Source organism: Numida meleagris, chromosome 6 (genome assembly GCF_002078875.1).
Source record: "Numida meleagris isolate 19003 breed g44 Domestic line chromosome 6, NumMel1.0, whole genome shotgun sequence".
NCBI lineage: Eukaryota > Metazoa > Chordata > Aves > Galliformes > Numididae > Numida > Numida meleagris.
Window position 1 is genome coordinate 27,688,337 of NC_034414.1, and position 14,979 is coordinate 27,703,315.

The following is a 14,979-nucleotide window of genomic DNA, read 5'->3' on the forward strand; positions in this document are numbered from 1 at the left end:
TCACGTTCAAAAAAAAAAAACAGTGAAATAGTTTACCATCTCTGCAACTCCTAGAAGGCTTCCCAAAGTTCAGAGTGCACAACTACTATCAAAGCAACACTGGAAATGCTACAAGATCATGCTCATCCTGCAGTGCCAGCTGCTTAAGGATCAAGAATCAGAGCTCATCAAAACCACAAAATTGTCATTCATCTCCCCGGTGGTGATCCTCTGCAGCTTTGCAACCATGCCCTCTACTAACTGCCTCAGCTGCTGGTAAGGCTCCCAACTGAAACAGCACCCACTGCTGCTTTCCATTAAAGAGAAAGCGTCTCAACTCTCACAGAGCCACAACATCTCACTGTGAGCACCACCCGACTCGATCGTCCTCTTTCCAGCACTAAACTCAGTGAAACATAAAGCTCAGGCTGCTTAGAAGTTACTGTGTAGAGGGATACACTTTAGTCACATCTCCCTGAAAAGAAAACACAGAACAATATACCATTTTTCACACTCGCTCACAGCAAGATATTTAATGCACGATTAATTTTACATGCTACATGGGTTAAAGGCCTGACCTAGCACATTTTACAATATATTTGTATACACTGATCAATCAGTGACTGCACTCACCAGTGCTGCATTTCTGCTGTAACTTATTAACAAGAAGTTCAACCAACGGGTTTCAGAATTCTCTCAAAAAAAAAAAAAAAGCACTAAGATTTTTTAGAGATGATGTAAAACTGATTCCACCCCACCACCAAGGAGCAAGGCAGAAAGCAATCTTACATCAGGCGAGGTGGAACTTCAGCCCATATCACAACAACAACAAAATCCTACAAGAGTGAAGAAAACAAAAACCTGTAAGAGGAATAATCAACTGAACAAAGGTGCAATAAGTTACTAATGAAATCACACCTTACCTACCAAATTAAAGGAGCTGCTGAGGAATGAACAAAGCTAAGAAAGCCAAGGAAACAACAGATCCCAACAATTTCCCAGCAGGCCAACACACAGGGTCAATGAGAATAAGTTTAGACCTCTGTAAGTGTAAGCATTAGGGAAATAAACTTGTGGCTGAAATTCAGATGAAGGCAGCAGCTCTGCCTGCTTAGCCCAGGAGGCAGCTGGGATTTCTACCCAGCAGCAGCACGAACCGCGCAGCCCATAGCAGCCCCTCCAGCAAGGGGTTAAACTACAGGTACAGGGGAAACAACTTCTCTGCAACACATGTGCCATAGCACAAAACAGTCAGTGGAAAAGAAGTTCAAATAGAAAATTTAAGAGATACAGTTGGGATACATTTACAAAACTGAGAGGACAAGAAGAGCTACAAGAGAACTAAAAGCTCCTGAGGCAGCAACAGAATGCTCTAAGCATGATAAAACATCTCCTTGAAAACCCGAAGGTAGGAAAAAAAAAAAAACCACCACACTCAGAAGAAGCCATACTTGGACATGGCTTTTAAAACAACAGCTATCCAGAAGTTAATTCCAAATCTTAAAAGAAAATTTCTGAGAGAAATGAGAAAACTCTTCAAACCTAGAATCCAGGAGTGAAATGACAATAATACATTTGATCACAGAAAAAATAGGTGATGAATTACACGTTCCCAGCTGCAACCCCACCCTCCTGGTTCTTGTTGCTGCCTACTCCTACACCTGCACTACCTACCCTCCAGCCAGCACTTTGCAGTCCCGCATGCAGCCGCAGATGACATCCCACCTTGTTCCTGACCTCATGGCACAAGAGGCTCAATGAACCACAACTGAGAGCAAAAGGTGCCCATCCCAAGTACCAATGTTTTATTAGCATCAGTAACACCTTCTTAATATACTGCTGAGTAACCAAGCGCACAGCTTTTAATCAACTGACCATTAGTAAACCCTATCAAAACTGGGGAGGAAAAAATAAAATCTTCTGTTTCTAGTTACCTATAAACAAAAATCAATCAGAAGGAGACCTCATATTTACATAAAGCATTCAAACATGAAACTTCAGCTTCACCTGAACCGAACGCACGTGTTTTCACAAGTAAAAGAATGACTGTTTAGTTCCCACAGTGTTTCAGGATTAATAGCTGGTGTGACACCCAACGGCCTGAGGCACGAGGGCTGTGGCAGGGAAGCACAGCTCACAGATCTCTCCTGGTGATTGCAGCCATCACAAAAGCTCCCACCTTTGCTCCTTTCACCTTCCACTTCCCGCTCCAGCCAAAGGCAAACAGAGGCCAGCCAAGCCATTCCTGCCGAATGCAAACAGCGGACGAACTCCCCACTGGAGCGCAAACAGGTGTGCGTTACCCAGTTAGTGCTTCCAGTGGCCACAACCAACACTACGGATGGAGAGCGTTAAAAAAAAAAAAAAGCCATTTCTCCTTCCACAAAACTGATTCATGCCTTACATTTAGGGAAGCTAATGCTTAATTCCTAGTTAGTGAGAATTAATTAATACGTTTAAGAAGATCAGAATCCCACCAAGAAGGTTTGCTTTCCGGAGGAGCTGCCAACCGCGGCCCCGCAGACGTGGCCCTGCAGCAGCCAGGGGCTGCAGAGTGCAGGTGCCCCCAGCTCGGCGTGCAGCACCGGGCTCAGGAGCACGGCACCGCTGAGGGATTACGCACTGGTAAGGCTTAAAAAGCGAATCTGTCAGCAGCGTTATCCACAGAACCACCTCAGTATTCCTCTCCCGGCGAAGCCGTGCCTCCTGCAGCCGAAACGTGCTGGCAGTGTAGCCAAGGTTACACAAGGAGATTTTCGCTTAAGTTGAGCAATTCCCATTTTGCGTCGCTGCTTCACAGACACGAGCGGGTGCGTTCCTCATTAAGCGAGCCGATGCTGCACCGCAGTTACCCGGTGCACATAACGCAGTTATTTTTAAATACAGCACGGGAACATCAGGACGAGACCGCACGAAGGATAAAATAGGAGAAGAGCGGAGAAACTCTGCCGAGAGGGGCAGCCCCGCTCCCCGCCTCCCGCACCTCTGCCCGCGGCGCGGCCCGGGCTGCTCCCACGCGCCCCGCACCGCCGCGCCTCCCAGCGCCGGGCGGCCGGCACCGAGCAGCACCAACGCCGCTACGCGCCCGGCCGGCTTTTGGGAAAAGGAGCGAAGGGGAAAAAAAAAAAAAAAGTAGAACTCGCAGCGCCGAGCGGACAAGTTACTGACCGAGTCCCGAATGCAGACCCCGTGCCGGGGGCGCGCTGCCCGGGGGCGGCTCTCAGTGAGCGCGGCCGCCCCTCATCCCCGCCGAGCTGTGTGCCCTCCCCGGGAGCAGAGCCGCGAGCCGACCCCGGGGCTGGGCGCTTCCCCCCCGCACGCCCCCTCGCTCCGCGCCCGGCTCCACGGAAGGGGTCGGCGCCGCAGCCCGCCGCTCGCTCTCACCCGCGACTCACCCAAGAAAGTTGCCGCGGCGCCTGCCGTCGGCTCACCCTCCGCACTGCTCGGCTGCGCTCCGCGCCCGGGATGAGCTCACCCCGCCGCCCGCTCCGCTCCTCTCCTCTCCGCTCCGCCCGCCGCAGCTCTCGCGAGAGGGCCTGCCCCGCCGCCCGCGCTCCGGAGAGGCGGGGCGGGGGCGAGCGGCCCGCGCACGTTCCCATAGCAACGGCCAAGCGCCGGGCCTAGCGGCGGCCTGCGTTCCGCGCCCGCGTCACCCCCGCTGCTCCCGGACACGCTCTGCCTCCCTGGGCCCATCTGCTGGCCCCGGCCCCGGCGCCGCTTGTTTAGAGGCCCGGGGAGGCTGGGGGCGGAGGTGCCGCGGGTCGGCCCCGGAGGGGAAAGTCCTTGCTTTGTCCGAGGCTGCCAACCTGCCTCGTGGCACGGAGCGGGCTGAGGGGTGAGGGACAGGGAGGCCCGAGTGCCCTGGGCTGGCTGCAGATGCCGGGCTGGGGGCTCTGCTTAGCGGCTCCTCTCCCGCTGCACGTAGTTACCCATAAATGTAAGGCTTGATGAAGGGGCTCCCCGGGGCACACCCAGTACACCTCTATGTGGCACCTCTCAGAACCTTCTGCATTTATATATATTCATATAATTTTAATCATTTTTGTCATTACATTGATTTCCAGCCTACTGGAAACATGTAGAGAGAAGGGTGACTGACACAAAAGCAGAACCTCCCAGTGCTGTGCAGATAGCATTACATCAAGCTCTTTTACTGCCAAATTAAATTGAATTCTCTCTCTAGATATCAGCCACAGAGAACAAATTAATGACATGGATAGATGTGAAATAAAGAAGCATACATCAACATCATCTCCCTTTTTTTTTTTTTTTTTTTTTTGCAGGAACTGTTTGCAAATGGCCAAAATGCTTAACAAATTGAGCTGTGGTAACTCTCTCTGGACAGTGCTGATTGTCATTGCTGTCCTTGTCTTGAGAGAACATTGGCAATCGCAGTTAACTAATGTAACTGAAGCTTTCCCTGAGCTGCCTCTGAAATTAGGGCACTCCAGAAAATATCTGACTGGGGCTGGCAAAGTTCCAGCAGCATGCAACACAGCAATAGCTGCTGGAGCAAGGGAGCTGTGGAGAGCAGCTGCCCCGCTGCGGCTTCGCTTTCACCATACACCCACTTTCCAGGAAGATTTGGACAGTGACAATGAAGATTTATGCACCAATCTAAATGACTTAGGAGTTCTGGAAGATGTTCCTAATGGATCTTTAGTACTGATGTTTAAATACCCCAGTGAGAGGTACTCTAAAAACACCTGGCTGAATTTCCAAAGAGCAATCACTCTCTTATGGGTTGTCCATCCTGAGGTCGTGACTCCAGCAGGTGTTACGGGGTCACCAAAAGATTTCCTATCTCATCTTGCCAAGTAGAAGGAATGTTCTAGATGGAAGAAGAAATGATCCCAGTGCTGCTCTGGCATGGAAAAAAAAAATGAGCTTGCAGTCTAAAATGGCAGATAGGAACATTTTAGGGTTAGCAATCTAAAATGACGAACAGGAACACTTCAGGCATTTAAATGTATTTTTTTGTATGTCACCTAGCTGAAAAGCTAAGTGCATTTTACAGAAATTAAGATAAATGTTTCTCACTGGTAGCCCAAGGGAAGCACAAACTGTGTTTCAGTCTTCAAGTATAGAAATACAGCAGGGCTGGATGTGACCACAGCATCAGGAAGTGTGGTGTGTGTGTGATTCCTGAATTTGTCCTTATCAGAAGAATTCAGATAGCAAAGCCGTATCTGGCAAGCTGTTTAATGGGGCTACTGCATTCCCAGATCGTTTTCTATGATCTCCCTGAACATGCTTCTGATGTGTCCAGTCCGAAGATGTAGGAGGTACTCACCAGCATCAGACAGGGAGAAAGGCTCTGACACCATACCTCAGCCCACCATGTGCCATCTGAGCCTTTAAAATGTTGGTCTCCCTCCATTAGAGTTCAGAGTTGACCGTACACATTGCATGGAGTTATAACTAGCGGAGGCTCACACCCTTGGCTGCAGCACAGGCTGAGGATGACTCCTGGGTTCCATGGGTTCTCCCCAAGCCCCATGCCTGAGGTCAGCACCCAGCAGGGCCAGGTCTCCTGGCATGGGGCTGCAGGCAATGGGGCCTGGCTGAGATACTCCCCTCACTGTGCTCTGCCCACACACGGAGCTGGCGCTGCACCTAGGGGAGCAGCAATGCTCAGGTGCACTGCATGCTCTCACAGGCCTCAGGATAGCCAGAGCTCGTTTTCTTTCTTTTCAAGGAAGCATAAACATTTTTATGCCTTTGTAATTAATTAATAACGAAGTTTGTTTTGTGAGGAGAGAGGGATGAAGAATTTACGGTTTAGTCCTTGCCCATGTAAGGACATGGTCAGAATGGCAAGTCTAGAACAGTTCAGTGGGTGGGCATTTATTATGGAATAAGAAGAGATTTATGCCAAAATAATTCCCATACCTCAATAGTGCATAACTAATTCTAGAATAAAAGGGTTCTTTTCCCTTTGATAGAGCACACACACATAGGCCTCTACTTGAATGGCTATTGCCGAATGAATGATGCACAGTCGTCGTTTCAGTTCCCTGAGTAGACAAGCCCTAAGAGTTTCTGAATGCTAATCCTTCTTCTGCCACTAATGTGCTGTGTAACCTTGGGCAAGTCAGTACATTTCTATTTTAATATTCTCATTTAAACAGAAAGGGAAAATGGTACAGTTATTTACCTCAGAGGAGTGAGGTGAGAGTAAATTAATTAACATTTATGTTGCTCTCTGAAGACTTAGTGTTATGAAAGGGTAAGTAGCAGGACTTTCTGATTAGGGCTGGCCAGAGCTCCTGGAAGCACAGGGAAAATTTGACTAAGAATCTGAACCACCCTGAAACAGAATGCATTATTTATTCATTGATGAACAATGAACATGTGAAAATTTTATACAGCACACTCTTCCAAGAAGGAAAGCATTACAATTTGGATATACAATGTACCAGAAAAACAGATGAGGTAATTCACGTGTAGATTGTTCGCAAGAGCCCAGCATCGGTCGGTGAGTTTCAGGATATGGAAAAAGTTCATATTCTCATTTTTCATCTCAGGAAGTCGGGGTCTACGGGGAAGGTTTTGGAGTATTTTATAGCACTACTGGCTTAGGGCTTTTAGAGAATTCTCTTTAATATGAATGATTTCTTTGATCCAGTTTACAGCACATAAACCATTACACTGTCATAGCATAGGACAGTTTTGCTTTGGGGCACTGGGGGCAGGAATAAGAGGCCAGCTTTGGCACAAAAGGCGGCATCTTGTGAACTGTAAATTCTGTGTTCTTTTTTTCACTCATTAACAGACCTTTCCTGACAAGATGTAGATATAAACACTCTCTGACTTCACCAGTTATAACTCCATGCGATGTGTACAGTCAACTCTGAACTCTAATGGAGGGAGACCGACATTTTAAGGCAACCCTCTCCGCAGCCTACAAAAATTCAGCCCAAAGTAAATCTGTTCCATTTAATTGGCATGAGTAATTACTATTTGGGCATAAAATATCTGAAGTCATTAAAACTCTGGGTGAGAAACACACATCAGTTAGAATTGGAAAAAATGCATTTTTTAATAAAAGTGATGTTTCTGAATGTGGTGCATTTTATTTAGTAGAAATATTGGAAAGTTTATTGCAAAAAAAGGATTTGAAAAGAAGGAAAAGATGCATGAGCATTTGCAACAGAGCAGCAGCATGGAAGAGGGTGAGAGTGAGCACAGAGGCTGGTGCCAAGGGATCAGTAAGTAGGAAGTACAAAATTAAATGATCAGTGTCAAGTCTGACAGGCCAGAATTGTGACCTACCAGCTGTCTGTGGGATCACAGAGGCACACATGCAATTTCATTTTCCTCCTGCCAAGCCTGTCTGTCCTGCTCTGTGGTCAGTAGGCTCTTTCTCATGATTTGCAAGGATCTGCATCATTCTCTGACATTTCAGGAGGCTGCCAAGACACTGGAATACGGAAGAGAGGCCCAGAAACAGTACCAATGGGAACAACTTAGTTCACAGGCAGGTACATATATAATCCTTAGAAAAGAAATTGCTAAATACATACATGCAGAACAAGACTACATTTATAGAGGCACCATTGCGCACAGATATCAACTATATGAATCAAGAAGGCTTTTCAACAGTAAAGACACGGTTAATAACCTTGACTAATATTAAATAAATAGAACTGGATGTACATAGAAGATTGTTTTGCTTTTAATTACCTGGAAAAAACGGCATACCTGGTTAGACCAAAGCGCAGTAGTCATAACACTATAGGCTTAGGAGAAAATGGAAGAAAAGAGAAGGAAAATTAGAGATTCTCTCTGCCTGAAAAGAAGGTAATGCAAAGGGGACTTTGGTGAAGAGAAGGTTCTTTTGTTTCAAGTTTTCTGTTGATGTGATGCAGCATCAGTCATCAAATTATGTTATTCAAATATTTAAAAGTAACAGAAGCGGCAAACACAATCCAGAAGAACTCCAAAAGGCTTTTGTAAACTGTATTTAACACAGAACTCCCCTCCCATACATTAAAAGATTAATGGTGAAAAGTCAAACACTCAGAAGTAATAAAAGCCAAATGCCATCTGCTTATACCATTATTTCAGATTCCTTGGACATACACACTTTGTAATATAACTTGTAATTGTTGGATTACTCAGCTTTCTCCTCAGTTCCTCTGAAGCCTGGGGAGCTGGAATGCAAATCCACACCTTCCTTTCTTGCAAACTCTTGTCCAGTAACAAGAGGGGAGAATGCATTGCCAACAAAGTTGATCTAGAGTGCTCGTCAGAACCTAATGTTTCACTAACAGTAATGAATGCATTGTTACCTTTTTCCTGCAAGGTGATATTATTATCCCTGTTTTCCAGATTCAATAGCTAGCACCTTCTTTTCAAGGAAGCACAGCTCCCCAGGAATTCACTTGTAACTGCGAATGCCTCTGCAGATCAAACCCCAGGCCCTGGAGGAAAGCTGCTTCTTAAAAGACACTGTAGGACAGCAAACACAGGCACTGCTGATGGAAGAAACAGATCTGTCCACTCCACACCCTGCTTCTTCTCCCTGTTAGCTGCTTGTTCCTGCCCCAACCTTTGTCCTTCACAGCTATCCGTATGACTCTACAGCAAAGTGATTCGGAGGACTGATCCAGCTAGAAACCAACATAGCAGGAAAAATACCAGTAGCTTTCAGCCAGATGAGATCCCTGATCCATTTTCAGTCTGGCCTCATAAATACCTTGGTACACGAGAGGACAAGACACTGGAACAGGCAGCCAGGAGGGCAGGCAGGCAGGATTGCCTTTTTCACTGGTGGTGCCATTTTTTCTCTGGATAAAAGTGTTTGTTGAACTTTAGCATGAGGAGCACAAACACATTAGTCAAGAAGTTTCATTTAAGGTTAGACTCAAAAAAAGACTCAGAAGCTGAAACTGAGAATGGTAGTGGTGGAAGAGGTCTCATTTCTGGCTCAGCTGCCCTTTTGCCTTGAGACTACCAACCTCTCTGTGCTTCTATGGGATTCTTCTTCACTTTTGAGACTTGCACACTGTTCAAATCTAATATCTAAGTTGGCATTCCTCTTCACAGTTGTCCTGAGCAGCTTATATCTAGAGAAGAATGTGACATTTTATTATGAAAATGACTGTACTATTTAAGACACGTCAGCTGAAATGAGGAAGTGTGCTTTGATTCTTGCTACAAGGGTTGTTTCTCTCTAACAGTATCTCGTATCTCAGGTCTGATATTATGCTCTTTCACTGGCACAAAAAAAAAACAACAACAAAAAAAAAAACAACCAACCTCTTTTTCTTTCTAGGAAATGGCAGAATTTCAGCAAATGTGATGGAGTACACTGCCACCAACAACAGCTCAGAACAGCATGCTGAAGGCAGGTGCCTGGAAGTGGGAGGCGTCACTGGAGATTCATCTGATCCCGAGAGAAATGTAATCCAAGTATCCTTTATCCTGGACAACTTCTGTCCACTATGGCAGAAAAGAGCAGCTCCCTTTCTGCTGACAACATCTCAAAATGAAAGTGACCTCTCCTTTCTACCTGCAGTAAGCGTTTACATTTAGCAAAGGATTCCAAGCTCTGAATATTAAAGAATGGAAGTATCTTGTCATCTTATCTTGGACTTTAATAGTTGACTTATTTAAAAAGAGTGGAAAACAAATAAACAGTACCTTTAGCAATGTCTAGTAAGTTTAAGCAGAATTCTCAAACTTGAATGATTAACTGTAAAGAAAATATAAAACAAAAAGCCTTCAGACACATTTCATTTTTGTATTTTCATAATTCAAGTTGACTATTTTTTAAACTATTTTATATGCAATTAGTCTGAAATATGGTTTTCTAGCTCTCAGTTTTCTGAACAAAATATAAAATGACATAGTTATTAACCTTTGGGAAATCTCTCCTACACACAATAGAATTAAATTCTACAGAAAACTGAATAAGACTGGGAGAAATTCCAAATTACTTGCCATTCATTTGTTTGATGGATAGTTGGGTTAGCTCTCACTTTTTACAGAGCTGCCAATCACTGAGTTCTGGGATATATTCCGAGAACTCACTTAGAATCACAAATTGCAGTCACAGGTTTCCGTGGCTAAAGCTGTTGTGGAAGAACCGATTACTTAAGAGAAGGAGATGATACTGTTTCCCAGGGAGGGTAATGCTGTGGTATCAGTGGCTTTGACTTTTCAGCACAATAAGTTGCTTCTTCTAATATGACATTTAAAGAGATGTTATCTGTTTAGAAATCTGTTCTCTCTGAGGATTTCTCTACTGATGTTGAAACTCAAACTGAGATCACCATAATAGATAGAGAGAGGGAAATTGTTATATCAGTTTGCTTATTTTGCATTTGGCAACTCTGAATGCTCAATTTCATTCTTTCCATAGCAAAGGGTGTTAGTCATTCTGTCGTTTGTGTTTTTCATATAGCAGGAGAAAGAGGGAAAAACACATTGTGATTCTTGAAATCTAAAAACTGACACAAGAATTCTGGAGTGTGGCTAAAATGTAAAATTATTTTCCACATTTTTTTTTGAAAGAGTTTCCTCACCTGTCGTTACTGTGCATTTTGTAAAAGTCAACATGTGCATGAAGTCAACAAAGCCAGTTATGCTAAGAAGCTATACTTCTATTTTGGTATAACTGCTTCAGTTATTATAGGAGCTGCACATGGCTCGTCCTACATTACCATGAATCACCACCAGATTGTTCTGTACAACTCAGGCTTGAATGCCACCTTATCTGTTGGTAAAAGGGCTTCCCATCTCACGTCAACTCTGTCAACACAAGGATATGGGGAAAAAAATCAGGATCTCCTCTCCTCCAATATCTGTGCCATGAGGTTTCTATTAAAGGAGTGACTGCCTCTGGGCACCACCCTCACATCGTTAGGGTCCAGTCAGCCTCTCTGTCTCCATAAGGTCTGAAAATCTGCATCTGCAGGATTTAGATGTTTTCCTGGAAGAGACTGCTAAATCATTTCACAATTCGAAATGCCTCACTTGCTGTAGCCTTGACAAGGCTATAGGAAGCCTCCACAGGCTTCAGCTGCTTTGAAGTCATCTTCCAGATACTTTTGCCGAAGAAACCTCCACTGAAAAAGGAACAGGTTAGAACTTCAGTTGAAATTCAACCTAGAACTGAAATTAGATTTCAATTTAAGAACAAGTAGGAAATTGAAATAAACCTTAAAGGGTAAGTGCAGGTATCTGTAAAGAAAGATAGAGTTCTTTTTTTCTCCTTTGCAGTTTATATTTCATATGAAATACGTGAAAGTGGGAGAATTGTACATTTGCCTTGTTTCACAGAACTTCTTCACCATAAAACTCTTCAACATGCTGTAATGTTGCAAATAAATTTAGCAAGGCTTTTATTAACTCGTTATGTTGTAATGACATTTGTATCAGCCTAATCGACAGCCAGAATAACTGCAGAAACTAAGGAGTTACTTAAAGTAAATCAATGAGCATATATGTATGATGTATTATTTTCAGTAACACAAGTGCACCAGTATAGATTTTTGCTGCTACAGAGGAAAGCAGAAGGGGCTGGCCTAGCACAGCGCTCCTCCAGGTCTGCTGAATCACGGAGGCTTTGAAAGTATCCCGTGGCCTGAAAGCTATATTCTCTGGGGATATCCTCTTGCTGCTTAATAAACCTTTTCTTCTCAAAGGTTGAATATTCTGTCATGCCTGTTTGTCCTTATTCAGCTTTCACAGAAGTTTCACAAGCAGAATCAATGAAACAATTTCTATTGTACAATGTGGTTTTAAAGTACAGCAGCCTGGTTTGTTGATACAAGTGCTCATTGAATGCTGGATGTCTTTTAAATTAGCCTATAAAATCATACAGAAATTATTTACAGATGAAAGCCCAAGTGTATTTGTGTAAACCTTAGATGGATGTGGCTACAGAGCTTGTTGAGCATGAACACCAGGCTGGGGCTTTGGGAGTCTGAGGCACTGACATCATTTTAGGACTATCAAATCCCAGCGATGTTAGAACCTCAGAAAAAATACACAAGGACTTCTGAAATAGGGCCTCTGGTAATTACCTGGGGGAGGGAGCTGAGAAAAAAATTGCCTGGAGACATTGTTTTAAGAAAAAATCTTCTGCAATTGCCAAGGGACTAATGAGATATTTCTCGGAATGCCAGCCAAAGTCCTACTGCCAAAATGCGCATTTCATTTCAGTGAAAGCAGAGAAGATATGTATTTCAAAACATATTGTTTAATGGAAAACAATTGATTTTAAGAGTCAAAAGTAATTTAAACTAACAAAAAGGTTATCTGCAATTTTTATTCAAGAAAAATTTTAAACCCTACCTAATGCCTTACAAAACCGATTCTGAAATAAATGAGGCTACTTTACATGTAGGTATATATTTTCTTCAGTCAAAGTGGGGAGGAAGAGTTTGTGATATTCTTGGCAGTTCTGGTCTAGAGCAACTGACACACTTGTATTTCAGGTTGCAGCTGCAGAATTCCCTGTCCCAGTTTCTGATGAATAAATCCTTACGTTTCTTTCTCAGTTTTCTGGAACCCCTCCTGGGGTTAAAATCTTTGTCTTAATGAGGCACCCTGATGACATCACTGCTCCTCCCTTCCTCCAGACTTGCTTGATGTTTTCCCCCGTGTTGAAAGGACTCAAGCACCCAATATTTCCAGTACTAGCTCCACAAGTATTTCAAGTTTTAACAAAATTTTATCCTTCTTTTCCAGATGTTTAGCCTTCGTGTTTAAAAACCAAACAAACAATTTAAAATGCCACATAGCAGAATAATGTAAGTTCTTTCAGTTGCTCTGTTCCTCCAGTCATCTAATGACACAGATAGATCTCCTGATCTATTTGTGAGGCACATGGATTGCAGGACATCCTGTCTTGACATTTTTCTTAGAAGTTTAATGATTTTTCATTTTTTTAAAGAATTTTACTTTTTGTGGTTCATTTCTGTGCTCAGAATACACGCAGACCTTCCATTCTTGCCCTGCTAGGCAGATATTTCAGTTAAATTTGCAGTGAACTAATTGTTTTTCTGTGATATTGTGTGGTGGAGTTAATTTATTTTCTGTAACAAAATGTAACCTAGTTGAATCATGGTAACTATGACTCATTAATGGGAGACATCTGGTGATAACCCCTGAAGTCACTGTATTTCAACACTGCAGCAATTCATAACCCCTGCACAAAACAAGCAGGGAGCATTAAGGGATTAGTAACTTTTATGTTTTGGCCTCCTACGATCTCTAGACTCAACAGAAACGTAAGCATCGTGTAAAAATGAGGTAAGCGTTAGATGTCTAGACATCCTATATGTGGCCATTCTCTGGGTTGGTTGGTGCCCTGGGGTACTCATTAGAAAATCTATAGTTAAGCAGATTAAAGTTTCTTGTAGGTGGTGTCATTGGCAATGCCTCCAAACTGAACGGAATAGTTGTAACAATAGGAATGCATTTTTCCTAACTTGTATTTCTTGCCTAAATATTTAAAGGGGCCTTTACTGGGGCTGGACTTTCAAAATTATGGGAAATTGGTTTCATGAACAAACATTTTTTTGCCTCCTTTTCTAGTTTGCTTTCCCCTCTACCTCATGTCTTTATGACTTCTTCATTACTTATTGACATAGCCTAAAAAAATGTGATTTTTCCACTGGGAGTAGACGTCACTGTTTGACAGTTCACAGTTTTAAGCCTTGATGAGACAAACATGACAATTATGTAAGGAACAAATAATGCTGCACAGATTTTTGCAAGTGCTAAAATAGTTTATGGTGGTGCTGATGGTAACTGAAAAGGCACGTGCAAATATTTTGCACATTTTTTGTGTTGCAAATCCTCCAGTAGTTACTTTCATCTCTCCTTATTACTTCTAAGAAATGGGGGACAAAAGTTGTTCAGTTAAATCCATCATCAGAATAAGATTTGACTGACAAAGCGTTTTGTGACTTATGCTGGTTTAATAGAAATCAGATTCCTGTCCTAACATCAGAGAAACACATTTGGTTAGAAGTAAGATGTTCGCCAGTAGAGGATTCTTTTCTGCCTGCCTTTAGATAGGTCCCTGCTGCCCTTTTAAAAGCGTAAACATGCAATTAATGGAGGCATATACAGTGAAATGTTCCTGATGCTATCTTCCAGGTGAGACTTTTAGAAGTGTAGTGCTGTATTCTGTGGGGTTATTAAACTTCCCATAACTCTTCAGGCTGTCTTCAGTATTTGCACTAATGCCTCTGGCTCAAATTTCCTCCCTCACACTGTATAATACTAGTTCTTTATCAGCCGAAACCCTTCATTTTGCAAGGGGCTTTATTGATCTAGGCTCTTTTTGTGTCAATATGCACATACTGTCACAGCTTAATGCACATCACAGCTCAATTCAAAGGGAGTCACTACTCATCTGAGCTCTGACAGGAATGGCTTCAGGTTTGTGAAGTGCTTTGTGGCTGTTGGCACACCTTTACCATTTACAGTAATTTCTTTTTGGCAGTAAAAGTGTTTCTAGGTAAAACGGAACAGCTTTATGATAGAAGTAACCTTGCTATTGACCCTAGAAAGAAACCAATCTTGATTCTATCAGGGTACTTTCAAAAATTATAAGCAACCCTAAAGCACTGCTTGCCAGTCACTCCAACACCAAAGCCCAGAACCAGGCAAGAACAAGATATTCTTTCTGCTGCTTTTTGAGGCTGTTATCATCTTTTATGTCTAGTGTTTTGAAAAATCATATCTGAAAAACATAGAATCATAGAATCATAGAATTAGCTAGGTTGGAAAGGACCTACAAGATTATCCAGTCCAACCATCCACCTACCACCAATAACCCCACTAAACCATGTCTCTCAATGCTAGATCGAAATGTTTCTTGAACACCTCCAGGGACGGTGACTCAAGCACCTCCCTGGGCAGCCCGTTCCAGCTCCTGACCACTCTTTCAGAAAAGTAGTATTTCCTAATATCCAGCCTAAAACTCCCCTGGCGCAACTTGAGGCCATTCCCCCTCGTCCTGTCACTAGTTACAAG

General features: G+C 43.3%; 1 protein-coding gene and 1 long non-coding RNA gene across 5 annotated transcripts in view; one reads left to right on the forward strand and one right to left on the reverse strand.

The window, feature by feature from the left end:
- SIPA1L1 (signal induced proliferation associated 1 like 1) overlaps window positions 1-3,509 on the reverse strand; it is a 197,080-nt gene extending 193,571 nt beyond the window's left edge. For 3 of the 4 annotated variants that reach the window (XM_021403922.1, XM_021403919.1, XM_021403921.1), the window contains exon 1: window positions 3,375-3,509. The gene's annotated coding sequence lies outside the window, so the exon portion shown is untranslated. The remainder of the gene's footprint in view (window positions 1-3,374) is intronic. The other variant, XM_021403920.1, reaches the window with a different exon arrangement.
- Window positions 3,585-11,596, forward strand: LOC110402169. The gene is made up of 3 exons (XR_002440953.1): window positions 3,585-3,916; window positions 9,260-9,396; window positions 11,472-11,596. It is a non-coding gene; the product is annotated as an uncharacterized LOC110402169 (long non-coding RNA).